Below are 19,067 nucleotides of genomic sequence, written 5' to 3' on the forward strand. Positions count from 1 at the left end.
AAAGGCATAATGGTTTCGATATTCACACATTGGCATACAGACTGTTTCTTGTTAGTTCAGTTTCATTATCTTAAATGTTAATGTTAAAAAAATATTATGTAGAATTGTATACATAAATCCATGGATTCTCAGACTTCACAGTTGACCTAAGGAATTTCCAAGGGTAAATTTCTCCATAATCAAGTTTCATCTTGCAAGGTACTTTTCATATCTACACTTGGGTAAGATACAAGTTGACTATATTTCTGAAATATTGTGGATATTAGCACTACTTTATTTTTTATTTTTTTTATTATACTTTATGTTCTAGGGTACATGTGCACAACATGCAGGTTTGTTACATATGTATACATGTGCCATGTTGGTGTGCTGCACCCGTTAACTCCTCATTTACATTAGGTGTATCTCCTAATGCTATCCCTTCCCCCTCCCCTCACCTCATGACAGGCCACGGTGTGTGATGTTCCCCTTCCTGTGTCCAAGTGTTTTCATTGTTCAATTCCCACCGGTGAGTGGTATTCCATGGTATATATGTGCCACATTTTCTTAATCCAGTCGGTCATTGATGGACATTTGGGTTGGTTCCAAGTCTTTGCTATTGTGAATAGTGCTGCAATAAACATATGTGTGCATGTGTCTTTATAGCAGCATGATTTATAATCCTTTGGATATATATCCAGTAATGGGATGGCTGGGTCAAATGGTATTTCTAGTTCTAGATCCTTGAGGAATCACCACACTGTCTTCCACAATGGTTGAGCTAGTTTACAGTCCCACCAACAGTGCAAAAGTGTTCCTATTTCTCCACATCCTCTCCAGCACCTGTTGTTTCCTGACTTTTTAATGATAAGCATTCTAACTGGTGTGAGATGGTATCTCATTGTGGTTTTGATTTGCGTTTCTCTGATGGCTAGTGATGATGAGCATTTTTTCATGTATCTGTTGGCTGCATAAATGTCTTCTTTTAAGAAGTGTCTGTACATATCCTTTGCCCACTTTTTGATGGGGTTGTTTGTTTTTTTTTTTTGTAAATTTGTTTGAGTTCTTTGTAGGTTCTAGACATAGTGTTGGAAGTTCTGGCCAGGGCAATCAGGAAGGAGAAAGGAATAAAGGGTATTCGATTAGGAAAAGAGGAAGTCAATGTGTCCCTGTTTGCAGATGACATGATTGTATATTTAGAAAACCCCATTATCTCAGCCCAAAATCTCTTTAAGCTGATAAGCAACTTCAGCAAAGTCTCAGGATACAAAATCCATGTGCAAAAATCACAAGCATTCTTATACACCAATAACAGACAAACAGAGAGCCAAATCATGAGAGAACTACCATTCACAATTGCTTCAAAGAGAATAAAATACCTAGGAATCCAACTTACAAGGGATGTGAAGGACCTCTTCAAGGAGAACTACAAACCACTGCTCAATGAAATAAAAGAGGACACAAACAAATAGAATAACATTCCATGCTCATGGATAGGAAGAATCAATATTGTGAAAATGGCCGTAGTGCCCAAGGTAATTTATAGATTCAGTGTCATTCCCATTAAGCTACCAATGACTTTCTTCACAGAATTGGAAAAAACTTCTTTAAAGTTCATATGAAACAAAAAAAGAACCCGCTTTGCCAAGACAGTCCTAAGCAAAAAGAACAAAACTGGAGACATCACGTTACCTGACTTGAAAATATACTACAAGGCTACAGTAATGAAAACAGCATGGTAGTGGTACCAAAACAGAGATATAGACCAATGGAACAGAACAGAGCCCTCAGAAACAATACCACACATCTACAACCATCTGATCTTTGACAAACTTGACAAAAACAAGAAATGAGGCAAGGATTCCCTATTTAATAAACGGTGCTGGGAAAACTGGCTAGCCATATGTAGAAAGCTGAAACTGGATCCCTTCCTTACACCTTATACAAAAATTAATTCAAGATGGATTAGAGACTTAAATGTTAGACCTAAAACCATGAAAACCCTAGAAGAAAACCTAGGCAATACCATTCAGGACACAGGCGTGGGCAAGGACTTCATGTCTAAAACACCAAAAGCAATGGCAACAAAAACCAAAATTGACAAATGGGATCTAATTAAACTAAAGAGCTCTGCACAGCAAAAGAAACTACCATCAGAGTGAGCAGGCAACCTACAGAATGAGAGAAAATTTTTGCAATCTACTCCTCTGACAAAGAGGTACTAGCACTACTTTAAAACAGTATTTTTTAGAAAGTGGACAAATCTTGTAATAGGTGAAATTTTAATCCTGAGTAGTTTGAAACAATATTTTCCCCTTCTTTTTCCCCCAAAGTTTATATCACTTGATACAATTATCAGATAAATGAGGGTGTTTGTTTTACAGCTAAAACTTACAAGGTGGTTCTCTATATCTGCAATGTCATTGAATTGTTTTCAACTACAAACAAATATCACAAACTACTTGCTCTCAAAAAGAACAGTTTCTCATCCGCTGTAGAGAAACAAGGATGGCAGATGTACAAATGTGCGAAGTGATTATTCTAAAGTCTTCAAACCACAAGAGCAATTTACTGAACTATTTTGGAGTGCATTTTGAAATTAATTAAGTTATAAAGGATAAAGCTGCACTTAAACTTGTAAGTTTCCTAAGGGGCACTACCCAGGTCATTTTGGATTATGCAGTTGTTCAATAGCAGAAGTCTTTATATTCTAGGAGAAAAATCAGCCCGTTCAGTAGATTTCAACCAAGTTCTTGTCTACTGCTCACTCTACTCCAAGAGTTCATTTCTGAGCAGTGGTCGTATGGGAGGTTAGGGTTAAATCGGTTCTACCTGTATGAGCACCAGAGGACAGGCTCGTGTATAGCCTATGTGAACAAAGCCTCAAGTTACAGGGGCCTAGCAAAGGGCATGCAAAGAGGACCTCAGGTTTCAACGTTTGCTGTTATCGTTAAATAAGATGTGCATTTAAATGCATATAATTTAAATGAAAATGAATAAAGAAGGTGTGTACCAGTCTTACACTTATGCCCTTTTGCTAGACAACATTGTCCAAGGTGATAGTAAAATTTTCTCTTGAAACTTTTCATTATCTTGTAAGTAATACAATTATATTGCATTGTGTTTTTCAGTGTGAAAGATGTTATTTTGTTTACCATGAACACTTATTATGTCAGAGTTTTTGAACCTTGTTTTGGTATTTATTTTTAAACTTGAAAAACCTCAAAAATCAAAAATGGTTTGAACCCCTCTAGACCTCTGAGAAGCCCCTGCTTACAATCTAAATAAAGCATGTGAATTTTTTTTAAATCAGCAATTTAGAATAGCAACTTAATTCAGCCACAAATTAATTATACAATCTGATTCCTACCAGAAGCAGAGGCAGCCTAATTCCTAATTAACATGTTAACTCTCTCTTCTATTTGGTATCTAGCTTTGTCTCCAAGTTACCTGAGAATTGGTGCTGGTCCAGGTCATGTCAGCCAGGTGGTGTTATCTCAGCTCCCACAGAATTGCCAAGACTGTGTTAAGATTTCCCCTTCATTCTCAGCTTCTGCAGGATGCTAGAGACTCATAGATTCTTTGAGGCATCCTTAATTCCACTTCCTTAATTTTAGATATGAAGAAATTGAGGACAGGAGAAGTAAAATGACTTGCTCAAAAATCACAAAGGTGGTAAGTGGCAGAACCAGTACTAGAAAGCGATCTGCGATTTCCTTTATGCAACAACCTCTTGGGAATGGCACTGTCTCTTGCTCTTCTCCATTGGGTATCTGTTTTAGTTCGTTCTTGTGCTGCTATAAAGAAATATCTGAGACTGGGCAATTTATTTTAAAAAAATGGTTTAATTGGCTCATGGTTCTGCAGACTACACAGGAAGCATAGTGACTCCTGCTTCTGGGGAGGCCTCAGGAAACAAAAAATTATGGTGGAAGGTGAAAGCGGAGCACACATACCTATGACTGGAATAGGAGCAAGAGAGAGAGTGGGGAGGGGCTATACACTTTTAAATAACCAGATCTCATGATAGCTCTGTCATGAGAATAGCACCAAGGAGGTGATGCTAAACCATTCATGAAGGATCCACCCCCCATGATCAAATTACCTCCCACCAGACCCCACCTCCAACACTGGGGATTATAATTGAACATGAGATTTTGGTGGGGACACAGATCCAAATCATACGAGTATACTTTCTCCTCTTTGCACCTGTTCAATAGCTTGTGGTTTTGACCACACTGGGTGAGCAGTGATGGGTAGAAAACATTCATTCCACTGCTTTGGAAGTTCTTTAGATGATCCCACATCCATGATTTCTCTTTGCCAGTAGTACTATGCATGCATATCTTCACTGGAAACTCTGCATAACAAAGGTCTAGGTCTCATGCCCTGTATTTTATGCTTTGCTTCCTTTATTTCACAATCGAATATAAACCACCAAATAAACAAAGGACAAACTTCTTTTCATCTTGTGAAACAATCCTTCATATGCTAACATTGCTGATGTTAATCAAATTTAGTGGTTTAAAGTGCTGATAAGCTTGCAACATATATCTTCTGTAATTAAGGATATTCCCCCATCAGGCACCAGTGGAATTATTCTGTGGTGATTAGTCATAGGCTGTAATAATTTACACTGTATGTTCAGTGGTTAGGATTTTTTTATTGTTTATATCTGAAAGCTATAATAACTTTTGCAGTGTCTTTTCTTTTTTTATAGTGTTTTGTTTGCAGATGGAAAGGCATCAAAACCTTTTTTTTTTTCTCTTTATATTTCTTAGCCTGCCAGTGGAGGATTTTGCATATGGTCCTAGTTGCCATAGGGAAGGAGACATTCCATTGAGGTCTTGGATATTCCATATGTTAGAGACCCAGATGGGCTGCAGATGACATTTAAAACGAAGGTTATCAAAAAATAAAAGGCATCTACCTCTTAGAATTTTTGCAGGTGTTCTTTGATGGTGTTAGACCTTTATATCTTTGTGTTAGAACTTAAATGCTGATTTGTTGCTTCTCATTCTGGGGATAATTTATGGTGAGCACCAAAACTTAAACACTGTTTTGCATACCATTTTCTTGAGATGTAAAGCATAAAGGATTTTTCCATAATCAAAATAAAATAAAATGAAGGTTATCTTTGGGTAGTTTTATGCTAAGATATACCAAACACAATTTAGTTGTATGATTCATGTTTCAGGGGTTATTTTTCCAATTTTTATGTGGTTATGGAAGTAGTTGAGACATCTGCAGGTTGATGAGCAATTGTGAACATTCAAATCCATTTTTAATTCAAGGGTTTAAGTCCTAATTACTCATTTTCATTTTAAAGGAGGCAAAAGTGCTCATCTAGTTAACATATGAAAGCAATGAAGTACAACGTACCACTGGAATTGTTGGGACTTTTTTTCATAACTTTTCTCAGCCACCATTTAAGAAAACAGTCATTAAATGCTGTATTAGAATAGTTCTAGGATTATCCTAGAATTCACCTGTAATTTCATAAATAATATTCTGCCTCATATTGTTTTAAAGATAAAAAATTATAATTTTAAATATTCTTTAGGAAATGTGGGAGTTCAAAAAGAATGTAGAGGATATAATATATAACTTTAAATAGAGTAAAACTCATACCCAGGGTTAACATGCTTAGAAATACAAGTAGACAGAAAATTAGAAGCTATACGTAAATACACATTGTGATGATGAGCTAGGTGCACAAAGCACAGTCAGGTGGGCAATTCAAAGAGAGTAAGTTGCTAATAGTCACTGAAGCACCTGAATCAAGATGCTTCAACTAGAATGACTTTATGATTGAGGAATATTTTTATTACATACATTTAAGGTTTGGAGGAGAAGAGGAAACAAATTTCTCCACTCTTGGAGGGTTAATATAACCTAGAAAGAATAGGAATTGGGGGAGTATTAAAATCTTCCTTACTACAGTTCTTAAATTTTTGGAGGCCACAAATACTGGCTGTTACTTGATGCCAAACTTGTAGAGGAAGGCAAGAGTAAGCTCCAATTACAAATGCTGGTATTAGCTTGGAATTACATTCTTCATTTAGTTATTTAGGTGCCACATTGCCAACGATTACAGAAGTTGTTGCTAGGTGTTTATAACCAATCATAAATGGTGAGCCAATTTTGTGGAAGAGCAATAATGTAAACCTTGGTCTCATTTCAAGTATAATGTGTATGAGGTTAATTTTATATGTCAACTTAGCTAAGCTACGGTATCCTGTTGTTTGGTCAAACACTAGATTAGCTGTTATTGTAAAGGAATGTTGTTGCTGTGATTACTATTTAAATCAGTAGACTTTGAGTAAAGCAGATTACTCTCCACAATACGGAAAGGTCTCATCTTATCAGTTGAAGTCCTTAGGAGAAGAAAGACTGAGATTCCCTGAGAAGAAGAAATTCTGCCTCCAGACTGTCTTCATGATCAAGACTGCAACGTCAACTCCTCCCTGGGTCTGCAGGCAGTTCGCATGTCCTGCAGATTTTAAGCTTGAGCCATTTCTTTAAAACAAGTCTCTCTAGCTCTCTCTCTCTCTCTCTCTCTCTCTTTTTTTTTCTTTCTATACACCTTATTGATTCTGTTTCTCTGAAGAACTCTGAACAATACAATATGTGAACGTTAGCTATGACTCACAGTGATCGGTTTTTCCAATCACTATGAAAGATAGTGAAAGATAAGATGTTATCTTTCGGTGGTTATATATACTACCTCTATTCAAGAAATGATGTCAAAACTGCAAATATGTAGTCAGCTTTAAATGTATATATTTCTTAGTTACAGATTTATTTGTATCACACTCAACAAAAACATTCATGACATTTAAAAAATGTGTTATGTTGCCTATGTTTTTGTGACATTTAAACTTAATTCATATATTAGAACTATTTTGTATTCACATTTTATTTGTTTATGAAACTATAATTTCTTTTCTATCCTCCCTTTCTGCCCTCCCACCCTTACTTTTTCTCCCTCGCTTCCTCCCACTCTCTCTCTCTCTGTCTCTCTTTCTGTTGTCAGTTCTGTAATAATATTTTGAGGTTTGTTTATAATCTTTCAATATGTGAATAATTTCATTTTCCATTAATAGAAAATAACACAATATTATCACACCTAATTCTCTGATTTTATATCTTATTTAGGAAATAATTTAGTGAAAAGTGTAGAAATAGATAATCAAGTTTCAGAAATTTCACTCTACTAATAATACACAAGTAATCTCATCCTTTATTCTCAAAATTATTATTTTTCCTTTTTTTCTGCTCACCTCTCTCCTCCCACCCTCCACTCTCCATTAGTCCCCATCATCTGTTGTTTCCTTCTTTGTGTTCATAAGTTCTCATCATTTAGGTCACATTTATAAGTGAGAACATGTAGTATTTGGTTTTCTGTTCCTGGGTTTGCTAAGGATTACATCTTCTAGCACCATCCATGTTCCTGCAAAAGACATAATCTTGCTCTTTTTTATGGCTGCATAGTATTCCCTGGTGTATATGCATCACATTTTCTTTATCCAATATGTCATTGATGAACATTTAGATTGATCCCATGTCTTTGCTATTGTGAGTAGTTTGCTGCAGTGAACATTTGCATGCATATGCCTTTATGGTAGAATGATTTATATTCATCTGGATACATATTCAGTAATGAGATTGCTGGGTCAAATGGTAGTTCTGCTTTTAGTTCTTTGAGGAATTGTTATACTGCTTTCCACAATGGTTGAACTAATTTACACTCCCACCAACAGTGTATAAGTGTTCCCTTTTCCTGCAACCTCACCAACAGCTGTTTTTTTTTGACTTTTTAATAATAGCTATTCCCATTGGTGTGAAATAGTATCACATTGGAGTTTTGATTTGCATTTCTCTAATAATCAGTGATACTGAGCTTTTTTTCATATGCTTATTGACTACATGTATGTCTTCTTTTGAAAAGTGTCTGTTCATGTCCTTTACTGACTTTTTAGCTGAGTTGTTGGATTCACAGCTGAATTCTACCCAATGTACAAAGAAGAGCTGGTACCATTTCTACAGAAACTATTACAAAAAATTGAGAAGGAGGAACTGCTCCCCAATTCATTCTATGAGGCCAGCATACTCCTGATACCAAAACCTGACAGAGACACAACAGAAAAAGAAAACTTCAGGCCAATGTCCTTGATGAACATTAATATAAAAATCATCAACAAAATACTTGCAAACAGAATCTAGCAGCACATCTTTAGTCCTGTCATTCAGCAGGTCCCAAGTTTTTCTCCTGTGTCTAGGAAGAATGAGGTACAAGGACAACCAGAGCTTCACTGAGCAAAAGGAGCTTCACCGAGCAAGAGAACAGCTCTCAGGAGACCCAAAGTGAGTAGTTCCTTTCTGCAGGCAGGCCATGCTGATGAGTGTCCAGCTGTCAGTGAAGAGAAGACTTGCAGTGAGTAGCTTCTTTCTGTAGGCAGGTTGTCCCAATAAGTGTCCAGATCTCAGTGGACAGGAGACCTGTAGTGGGTAGGAGAGGAGACCCATAGTGGGTAGCTTTTTTTCACAGGCAGGTTGCCTGAAGAACTGAGGAGACCCGACGTGGGTAGCTGCTTTCCATAGCTGGTAGTACTGATGTCTGAGTCTGGCTAAGTCCAGGATTTTATGGACTCAGAAGGGAGAAAGTATGTTCTGATTGGTCCATGGGCAGCCATGGATGGCCATGGGTGGGCCCAGAAAAAGCACCATAAATTCTCACTCTGGGCCATGAACTCCATCTGGAACTGGTAACCCAGCTGTCAGGCTTTAAGCGGTCCCTGACTTGAAGGTGGGTTTTCACCGGGAACCTGTCCCTTTCTGCCTAAGAGTCTGTCTGCCTCCTGCTGTCATCAACACACCATCCACGGTGCCCAGGCTGTTCATGCCTAGGGGCATCTGCAGGCCTGTGCTGAGCCACCCTCAGCCACCTCCCTAGCCTCCCTCCCTGAGCTTGTCAGTGCCCAAAGTTTCAGAGGGGTCCGAGGTGGCAAGGGAGCTGGCATGTCAGTGCCATCGTGAATGCATGCACACCTGACCAGGTCACAACAGTACCTGGGCTCGGCTTCAACTTTGCTTTGAAATCAGAGTGGGCACTGGGAGCAGGGAGAGGCCTGGGAGTAGAAACAGGCAATTCCGAGACTGTAGTGGGAAGGGGGGACTCCTGGAATTCTGAAAGCACAGGGATGCCCAGGTCCAGAGCTGTGGTTGGATGGATGCAGCTGTGCCTGGGAGTGTGGGGCTCTTGCCCCACCAACTCAGTAGGAGGTGGGTTCTCATGTATTCCTACTCTCCTTGGCTCTGTCGAGTACATAGCCCCGGCCACAGCTCCTCCGTTGCACCCAGTGTCTTTGCAGTGGCTGCTCCAAAACTACCAATGAATTCTTTCCTCACAGAACTAGAAAAAACTGTTTTAAAATTCATATGGAATTAAGAGCCCAAATAGTCAAGGCAATCCTAAGCAAAAAGAACAAAGCTAGAGGCATTACACTACCTAACTTCAAATTATACTACATGGCTACAGTAACCAAAACGGCCATGGTACTGGTACAAAAACAGACACAAAGACCAATGAGACAGAATAGAGAGTCCAGAAACAAGACCGCACATCTATGACCATCTGATCTTTGACAAAGCTGACAGAAGCAAGCAATGGGGAAAAGACTCCGTATATAATAAATTGTGTTGGGATAACTAGCTAGCCATATGCAAAAGACCGAAGCTGGACCCCTACCTTATACCATATACAAAAATCAGCTCGAGATGGATTAAAGACTTAAATGTAAAACCCCAACTTATAAAAATCCCAGAAGACAACGTAGGCAGCACTGTCCTGGACACGGAAGTAGGCAAAGATTTTGTGACAAAGCAATTGCAACAAAAGCAAAAATTGACAAGTGGGATCTAATTTGACTTAATAACTTCTGCACATCAAAAGAAACTATCAACAGAGTAAACAGACAACCTATAGAATGAGAGAAAATATTTGTAAACGGTGTATCTGACAAAGGTGTAATATCCAGCATCTATAAAGAACTCAAACCTAGTATTATATATTGAATTAATGTGTTAAGCCATATGAAATTGCTAATATTCAATCACTTTCTGACCTATAAAAATGTCAGTTTTATTACTGAGTTTATAAAATTCTACTGAAACTCCATTGACACATAGAACTCCCTACATCTGGGAGTGAGAAAAGCTGAGTATATGTTCTGAAAATGCAAGTGATGCCCAGGCCTCACTGAACCATCTTAAGAAGTGTACTGTTCTCAGTTTCTCTAATATGAGAGAACTCAATCCTGTGATGTAACTAGGAGGCTCCTTTGAGCAGTACCATAAAGAAGACAGCTCCGTGAATGGGCAGATTTATTGATCAATTTTAATAGTATAATAATGAGTTCTATTTTTAAGAACAAACCTTTGAATGACAACACTTACAAACACATCATAATTCTAATTATAGCTGAGAAGTATAATTCCCATTTTGAAGGTTAGGAAGACAAGAAGATGATTAACTTAAAGAAGGGAGGTTCTTTTACAAGATATGATAAGAGGGTCAAGACCAGGTCATGGTTCTGAGATACCAAAAATAATTAGAGTCAGGACCACAAAAAAAGAATCAGTAGTATATATGACAAAAGTAGGAACAGAAACAAATCAATATAATGCAGTCATAAAGTAATTTGGTTCCATGACAATATATAAGAATTTTAAGAAATGATTGCAAATCATGCTTTAGAAAAAGCTATAAATTTATGGTTTATGGTTGAAAACATTTTTGAAAGTTTTATAATTCCAAATATTTTACTTTGTGAAAGTTATTTTCTATTAATTGTTGTCTTCCCTAATTTAAATCATGTTATTAATTCCTACACAAAAATAATGTTCTGAAAGAGTTAAATGAGGTAGAACCGAAATAAGAAAAAGATTTGGGTTGAAGCAGACTATTTTATGTCTTAGAATAAATACAGTGTAAGTGTAATTTTGGGGTCATACAGGGATGCTGCTCTGAGTACATAGGTGAGCTACAATATTTGTGTTAAACCAGTGGTCTGAATTTTGCTACACTAAAACTTGTCATGCCACACGTGGTTCACTGAGGGTCATTCCTTCAAGTACATGATGTGCTGTGTGAAGGTTTTGAAACTAGTAATCTTAATGGTACATAAAATGGTAGGATTGAAATGTGGTCTGGACAAGATGCCACAAGATGAAACACCAGAAGAAAAGATTTTACCACAGTGTTGTTTGACTTATAATTGTTCCTATATCTTTTGGTTTTGTGTTTTTTGTTTGTTTGTTTTTAACTCAGCTATACCCTGAACATTTGGGTTAATCCGGTAGATACTTAAAGTCATCTGCTTATTTGATTTTATACTATAATCATGGCATGATAAAAAAATGTTGAAAACAGCCAAGGACATTTAGATTAAGAATAAAGAATTAGTGCGATATCCTAAATATTTTTAAATCCTGGACTTTCTTGTAGAAGATGGAGAAGTTTTCTTCTGTATTGCTTGAGACTAGAAATTAATCAACCAACAGTCTTCAGGTTTTAAGGTAGCCAGATAGGGTTTTAAACATGGAGACATTTCACATAAAAATCCATTTTTTCAATCTTCTCTCAAATACTGAGAACACTTGGGCAGCATGGGACCTGCTTCCTGACATGAAATGACAGCCATCAGTTGTGGAATAGCAGTTGTTCTTTTAGACCAGGCAAGAGCTTGTTTATTTGCCACAGTCCCCACTACTAATGGCCGACTTCATGGAACTCTTATTCGCCTGGTTTCTGTAGGCATCTTAGCATATTTTAGTTCAGTGTGATAACACTAGCTTTCTAACAGCAAGATATGGTGCCTTGTGAGGCAGTGGGAGCCCTTGCTCTGAAGAGTTAAACAGGGTCTGAGTATAGAGGAAACTGAAAAATAGGCATGAGATTTGACTGGATGATGTATTAGAATTATTTTCTTCTCCAAACACTTTTGATTCTTTTCATTGGCATAGAACCATTTCCTGAAAAATAATAGTCCTTAAAATTTTTAAATTTATTTTATTTATTATTTTTTTTTTTGAGATGGCGTTTCTCTCTTGTCACCCAGGCTGGAGTACAATGGCATGATCTCAGCTCACTGCAACCTCCACCTCCCAAGTTCAAGCAATTCTCTTGCCTGAGCCTCCCAAGCAGCTGGGATTACAGGCATGTGCCACCACGCCCAGCTGATTTTATATTTTTAGTAGAGACGGAGTTTCACATGTTGGCCAGGCTGGTCTCGAACTCCTGACTTCAGGTGATCCACCCACCTTGGCCTCCCAAGGTGCTGGGATCATGAGTGTGAGCCACCATACCTGGCCTAAATTTATTTTAATATCATTTTTATAAAAATTATAATAATTTTATTTAATAAGAAGCGAAGACATACAACTAACATATGTGTTAGATAAAGAACGGAAAGTGTTTATCCCTGAACCTAAGACCTGATTGTCCAAACATATCTATTTGTCCATTTGGCATTTATTTATTAAGCATCTTCTGTGTGTTTAGGATCCTGGAGATGTAGAGCTACAGTGGTGAATAAACAAAATATTTACATTTGTGAGAGTTTATATTTCTGCATAGGAAATAGAAAATACATAAGCATAAAATTTCAGAGAGTAACAAGTGTTGTGAAGAAAATAAAACAGAGTGAGGTAATCTATGTATGCTCATTTAGAAAAGATGGTCTGGAAATGCATCTTAGGCAAGTAACATTTAAGAAGAGAATGATTAGAAAGTGTTAGTTATTCAAGGATCTGGGTGAAGAGCATCCCAGGCAGTAGAGCAAGGGTAAGTGACAGGAACAAATTTGACTTTTTCAAGGCACAACAAGAAGGCCACTGCAGATTGAATCTATTGAGCAAGGGAGAGATGGCAGGAAAGGAAGCCAGGTTGTGGGGAATGTTCTGAGCAATGGGAAGACATCAGTTTTTACTTAGGCAAATGATATGATTGGAGTTAGAGTTTGAAAGATTTATTTGGCTGATCTGCAAAGAATAAACACAGAAGGGCAAAAGGCAATGCAGGGAGACTACTTGGAAAGCTGGTTCCATAGCCTAGGATGGGAAGTAATGGTGAAGTGATGAGAGGTGATGATGCAAGATTCATACTGAAAAGAAGACTGATGGGATTTGGAGATGGACTGAATTAGGGAAAAGCAGAGAAGGAGAAGAATTAAGGATAACGTCTACATTTTTGAATCAAGAAATTGAATAAATGACTACTAGAAATGGAAATAGTGAAGACTGGGAGAGCATGTTCTCTCAACAAAAATCAGGTAACACATTAAACCTTTCCTGGAAAAATGGTAGACTATAAATATACAGAAAGATCTTGGATATTAGGCACGACTATACAAAATGACTCTGGTCCCTGGTCCTGGAGAGTTAACAGTCTAGTGGGGGAAATACACATGTCAAAGAAGTCAGTACAAATTAATATCCAATATGATAGAGATAAGAACAAAGGGGAGGAATAAGGAGCTTTCAGGATTCTCAGTTTTTCCTTATGATCAAAAGGTGTATAGACAGTTTAACGATGAGTTCAATTGGATGCAGCAGGAATGGTTAGCAGCTCAACTTGTGGAACACATTATTACCATTCACTTATTCTTTTGTGGGGGAAAGATTGGCTTTTATTTAATCTTTTCTCAGAGGTCTTATTTTCTGACCTGTCAATCATCCCGGTAATTCTCTGACTATCCCTTTATATCTTGTGATGGGAAGAATATGAAACAGAAAAGAAATGCACTGATCCATTCTCTTTCATCTACAAATTCTCTTCTTATTTTCATTCCGCTACCTCTTTCTGTCTTAGCAGCAACCAAAATCTAACATGTGTTTCTTAAAAGCCCATTATGAGCCAACTACTTGTTTCTTTCCACATTTCTTTACTTTCTGGCACTTTAACCTTTGAGTAAGCTAAAATTGCCAGCTGTTATTTTAAAATCATTCTTAGATTTCCTCTCTTTCTGACTCGAAGTTTTATTTTCTTCACATCTCCTATCTGTCACTTTTATCTTGTTCTCCATTCCCTTCACCTAAGTCACCAATAATCTGTTTTTGCCATACATTTTGCTTCTTATGATTTAGATCATTTCTTCTTTTCCCCTCATGCATGCTTATCATTCTTATTTCTTATTCTTCAATTTGAGCTTCTATATATTCCTTAGATACCATTTTTCTTTATTTTTGTAGCTTGTTCACTGTTCATATCACTTAATTCTGTTCTCTGTAACATGGTCTGTAGCCTACCATTTTCTCAGTAAATTCATATAAAACATTATCAAACAAATTATATACATTTTTTCTTTCTTTGAGACAGAGTTTTGCTCTTGTTGCCCAGGCTGGAGTAGAATGGCACAGTCTCAGCTCACTGCAACCTCCGCCTCCTGGGTTCAAGCGATTCTCCTGCCTCAGCCTCCTGAGTAGTTGGCTCTACAGATGCCCACCCCTACACCAGCTAATTTTTGTATTTTTAATAGAGACAGGGTTTCACCATGTTGGCCAGGCTGGTCTCGAATTCCTGATCTCAGGTGATCCGCCCACCTCAGCCTCCCAAAGTGCTATAAGCTTTAAGTGCAACTTAATACAGTTTTATAAATCGGTTGGACTAGAGATGTTTTGAACATCATCATGAACAACTAATCCTGTCAAACAGAGATGTCGGCATTGTCTTTCTTCTTGCTCACTGGACTTTCCATTGATACTTAAAAAAATATATATTCTTAGAAGCAGCTGTTCTACTTGGCTGCTTTTAATTGAGCAGAGACTGAATAAAGACTGTAATTAAGTATGATCCAGTGGTACCAAATACAAATCTAAACTAAAAGGTTAGAAAATTAGATTTGGAAAAGATAATATAACATAAATGAAAATACACATGAAGAAAAAAAGCAAGGATGAAGTACATTTCCAAGGTCTCTAGTTTTTAATAGATTCTTAAAAGTCTCTTATTAGAAATTTCTGTCATTGTAGCTGGAGGAAGAATTGTTCTTCTCCTTTGAAAGTGAACAGATTTCCTTTTTTTCCTCTGCACTGTTAGAAAGACTGAAGTCCAATTAGTGAATTAGTGGCTCAAATTAGCTTTTTTTTTTTTAAAATCTACTATTCTGTAGACATTTTTAGGTCTTAAAGTATTTTGCTTCCTAATTTACTATCTGCTGCGAATTTGTTATTTTATTGCCTATTATTTATCCATGTAAGCCACCTCAGTCATTTCTGATGTGACACAGGACATAAACACTCTTTCTCAGTATACCTAACCATTTGGTGTCACTGTTCACCCTGTTTCTTCCTCAGTCTAACTGACTAGAATACGAGCCATTTGGTTAGAAAAGCTGTCACATTTGGAAAGACGCAGCCAGTCAGAGAGAAATTAAATTGTTTTTCTTTGTCTGCCTGCTGTTCCAAGTCTCCGCCGGCATTGCCAGTTATTTGGAGGGAGAAGTGTGGGGCTTGTTCAGCTGTCGGTGAGCATGGAGGAGGGTGGGCGGATTCATACCAGCCTATCGTTTGTGCCCTGGAGTTAGTCAGTGAAGGCTGGATAAGCATGGGGGGAGAGTACACCAGGTAATCCTCGGAGGAAGCGGCTGATGTTTTCTGAGGAAAGAATGTTTTGTCACTGTTGTGAAACTGATGGTGATGGACTACGAGGCAAAGCTCATATTTTCCATTTTCATATTTCTGGCAGTAGGAGTCTTTGTGGACAAAACAACCCTAAGAAATACCATTCGCTAAAGCTGAATTTGCCATAAGGTTAGTTCGGTCATCCAACAGGGGTGAGATGCTGAAATAGTAAGAATTTCTCTGTATGAGTCATTCTCTTGAGATGGCCTGGGAGTGTTAGGTCAGATGCCTTTGTATTTAAATGAGGAGAATTAGGTAGGAGATGTTAGAATGTAACTCTGAAGCATGACAGGGATGAGAAAGACATGGATGGAGTAAATCCATGCTTGCTTAAGGAAAATCACCAAGGAGGAAAATGGATCCTATGGAGAATGGTGAATGATAGTTATATGAACCATGGAGCTCCCTATAAAATATAGAAAGCTAATATACGATGTTTAAATTCAGAGGTTAGTTCACCAGATGATCAGTGTTAATGCATATTTGCTTCCAGACCCATAGTAGAATGATGACTCAACTGCTGGGAAATTAGTCTAGTGATTTTAGAACTGCGACTGTTCCTATGGGAAAATGAGTTAGAAAAGTATCATAGAAATAAATGACCCTTTTTCCCTTTTCGTATTTATTTCATGACAATCTGCATGACTATGCTAAGGGATTTGAATGCATCATAATCATTTAATGCTTATAACAAGTTTATGAGGGCAACACAATTAACATCTCCATTTTCCAAATGAAGAAATTGAGGATGAGAAAGTTATTGAAGCAACTTGCCCAAGGTCACACAGATGGAAAACGGCAGAGCCAGGTTCAAAGCCATTAACTATTGATATTATGCTATCTGTATTTCACTCATGATTTAGGTGCAAAAAAGAAGGCAAAAAAGTTACCTTACCCTTAAATCCATTAGTCATATAGACCAACATTTGAAGGTGATTATTGAGTCATTGATACATTTCTAAGGACCTAATGAGACAGAAAAAAATACCCCCAGCATAGAACTTTGCAAGACAATCTCAAGCATGACTGCAACATAATGTATTTTTCCTACAAATGTTGGAGCTTAGCAAGGTAAGGTATAAAACACTTATGAAGACCTCATGTGCTAGGTCCGTCTTCATTATGTCTTATAGTTTTGAAAACAGGCTCAACCACTTAATAGCTCTGTGACTTTATTCAAGTTACTTCAATTCTCTGGACTTCATTTTTCTCACTTGTAAAATAGGAACCTTCCTCATAAGACTGTTGTGATGATTACATGAGTTCTTATAAGTAAAAGATGGTCAGGCACATAGTGAATTTTCAAAGAGTACTTCCCTCAATTCCCTTTAATTCTCACAACATTGCTTACTACATGCTCAGAGAGTATTCTAAATGCTTTATACATATTAGTCACTTCATGCCCCTAACCCATGTGGTGGGCATTGGTATCATCCCCATTTTATGAGTGAAGACACTGGGGCAGTGCTTAAATTCAGGATGTCTGGCTTGGGTGTGGGCTTTCTTAACACCACCCTAAGGCTCATTGATACTATAAGAAGTCATGCCAACTTCAGATAGCTAGAAAGAACCAGAGCTAGAACTCAAACTGGTATTTTCACATTCTAGGTCAAGATTCTGTGTTTTTTGGTATAATTTGGAGACTGATGAGAGTTAAGGAGTTAAAAGCAAGAGTCTACCTAACAAATCAGAGATATATTAACATCGTACTCCAATGCATGAATACGTTCTAGCTTTGCCAAAATAAGAGTTTCTAAAAATGAATAATTACATATACATAAAAATTAATAAAATATGGAAAACAAGCAAGAATATAAATTATATTAATGAAACAACATAAAATAACAGAATAGTGAAAGGAAACAAATAGAGGCAGATTCTCAAACCAAAACCCCCAAAGCTCACTTTAACATGGCAAAACAAACCAGGAGCAAAATAATTAAATTATATTTGTTTGCTGTTATGTTTTTGTTCTTCTGATAATGTTAAATAAGACTGCTTTTCAAATTATAATAATCTTACAAAGAGATAAAATAACTTAACATTTTGAATTATTTGTTTTTTTGTGTCACCTCTGGTCCAAATTCAACGAGAACACCTTCTATCTACTTTTTTGAAGATGCAAATTGAAAATGTTTTAATGTTTTCTTCAGATCATTTGTCATTTTTTATTGTTCAAAGGACTACAAAAACTTTGTACTTCAAACTTAGTGCCTACAAAACCACATATAAACAAGATGAGTGATCCTTTTACTCCCAGATTTCTGTCTCTCTTATGCTTTGCCTCCCCCTCTGCAAAACCAGGGAAGACTGTTGTTTAGAGATCTTCCTTTGCATGGCTCTAAATGCTGGAGGCCTTGTGGCCAAAGGACTACAACAAACCAAAGTCTCTGCACTCCTAAAATTAAGGAGAAAAATAAAATGTCCAAAAATTATAAATAAATGCAAGAAAATAAGGTGCTTATAGTCATCTTTTTAATGCTGCAATTACTACTGAAAATAGGAATCATAGAAATAATAATAATGCATAATAGGTAACATTTATTGAGGACTTCAGCTAATATAATAGCAAACACTTGATGTGTATTATATCATTGAATACTCACAGTTTGTTCCTTCACTTAGTCTTTATTAAGAACCTACTTTGCTAGGCTCTCTTCTAGGATCTGGACCTTCATCAGCTAACAAAACAAAGTCTACACTCTGTTGAAGTTTATATTCTGTGACTAATAAGAAGATAAAAAATGATACTAAGTGTTGTGATTTGGCAAACTGAGCTAACAGTGAAATCAAGGATAGAGCTGGATTACTGAGAAAGGAGAGCTAATCTGGAGAAAAGATGAGGATGTCAATTTCCAATAGGTTAAATATAGAATTTGACATTATGGCTGGTCATTCAAATGGAAATGCCTGTGGCCATTTGTAGACAGGGGAGGAGCACATGGAAAATAAGAATTGGAGATGGAGGCTTGGAAATTACCTTCTCAGAGGAGAGAGTTGAAGCAACGGAGTTTGTAAACTCAGTGACTGAAACAGTATGAGTGAAAAGTATGGACTGTGCATGATGGCTCACACTTATAATCCCAGCACTTTGGGAGGCCAAGGCCAGCAGATCACCTGAGGTCAGGAGTTTGAGACCAGCTAACATGGTGAAACCCCATTTCTACTAAAAATACAAAAAATTAGCCTGGCGTGGTGGCACGTGCCTGTAATCCCAGCTACTCGGGAGACTGAGGCAGGAGAATCATTTGAACCTGGAAGACGGAGGTTGCAGTGAGCTGAGATGGCACCATTGCACTCCAGCTTGGGCAACAAGAATGAAACTCTGTCTCAGAAAAAAGAAAGAAAGACAGAAAAAAAAGAAAAGTGTGAAAGGCAGAGGACAGAACCTTGAGAAACAAGAA

This window comes from Macaca mulatta, chromosome 5 (assembly GCF_049350105.2).
Source record: "Macaca mulatta isolate MMU2019108-1 chromosome 5, T2T-MMU8v2.0, whole genome shotgun sequence".
Classification (NCBI taxonomy): domain Eukaryota; kingdom Metazoa; phylum Chordata; class Mammalia; order Primates; family Cercopithecidae; genus Macaca; species Macaca mulatta.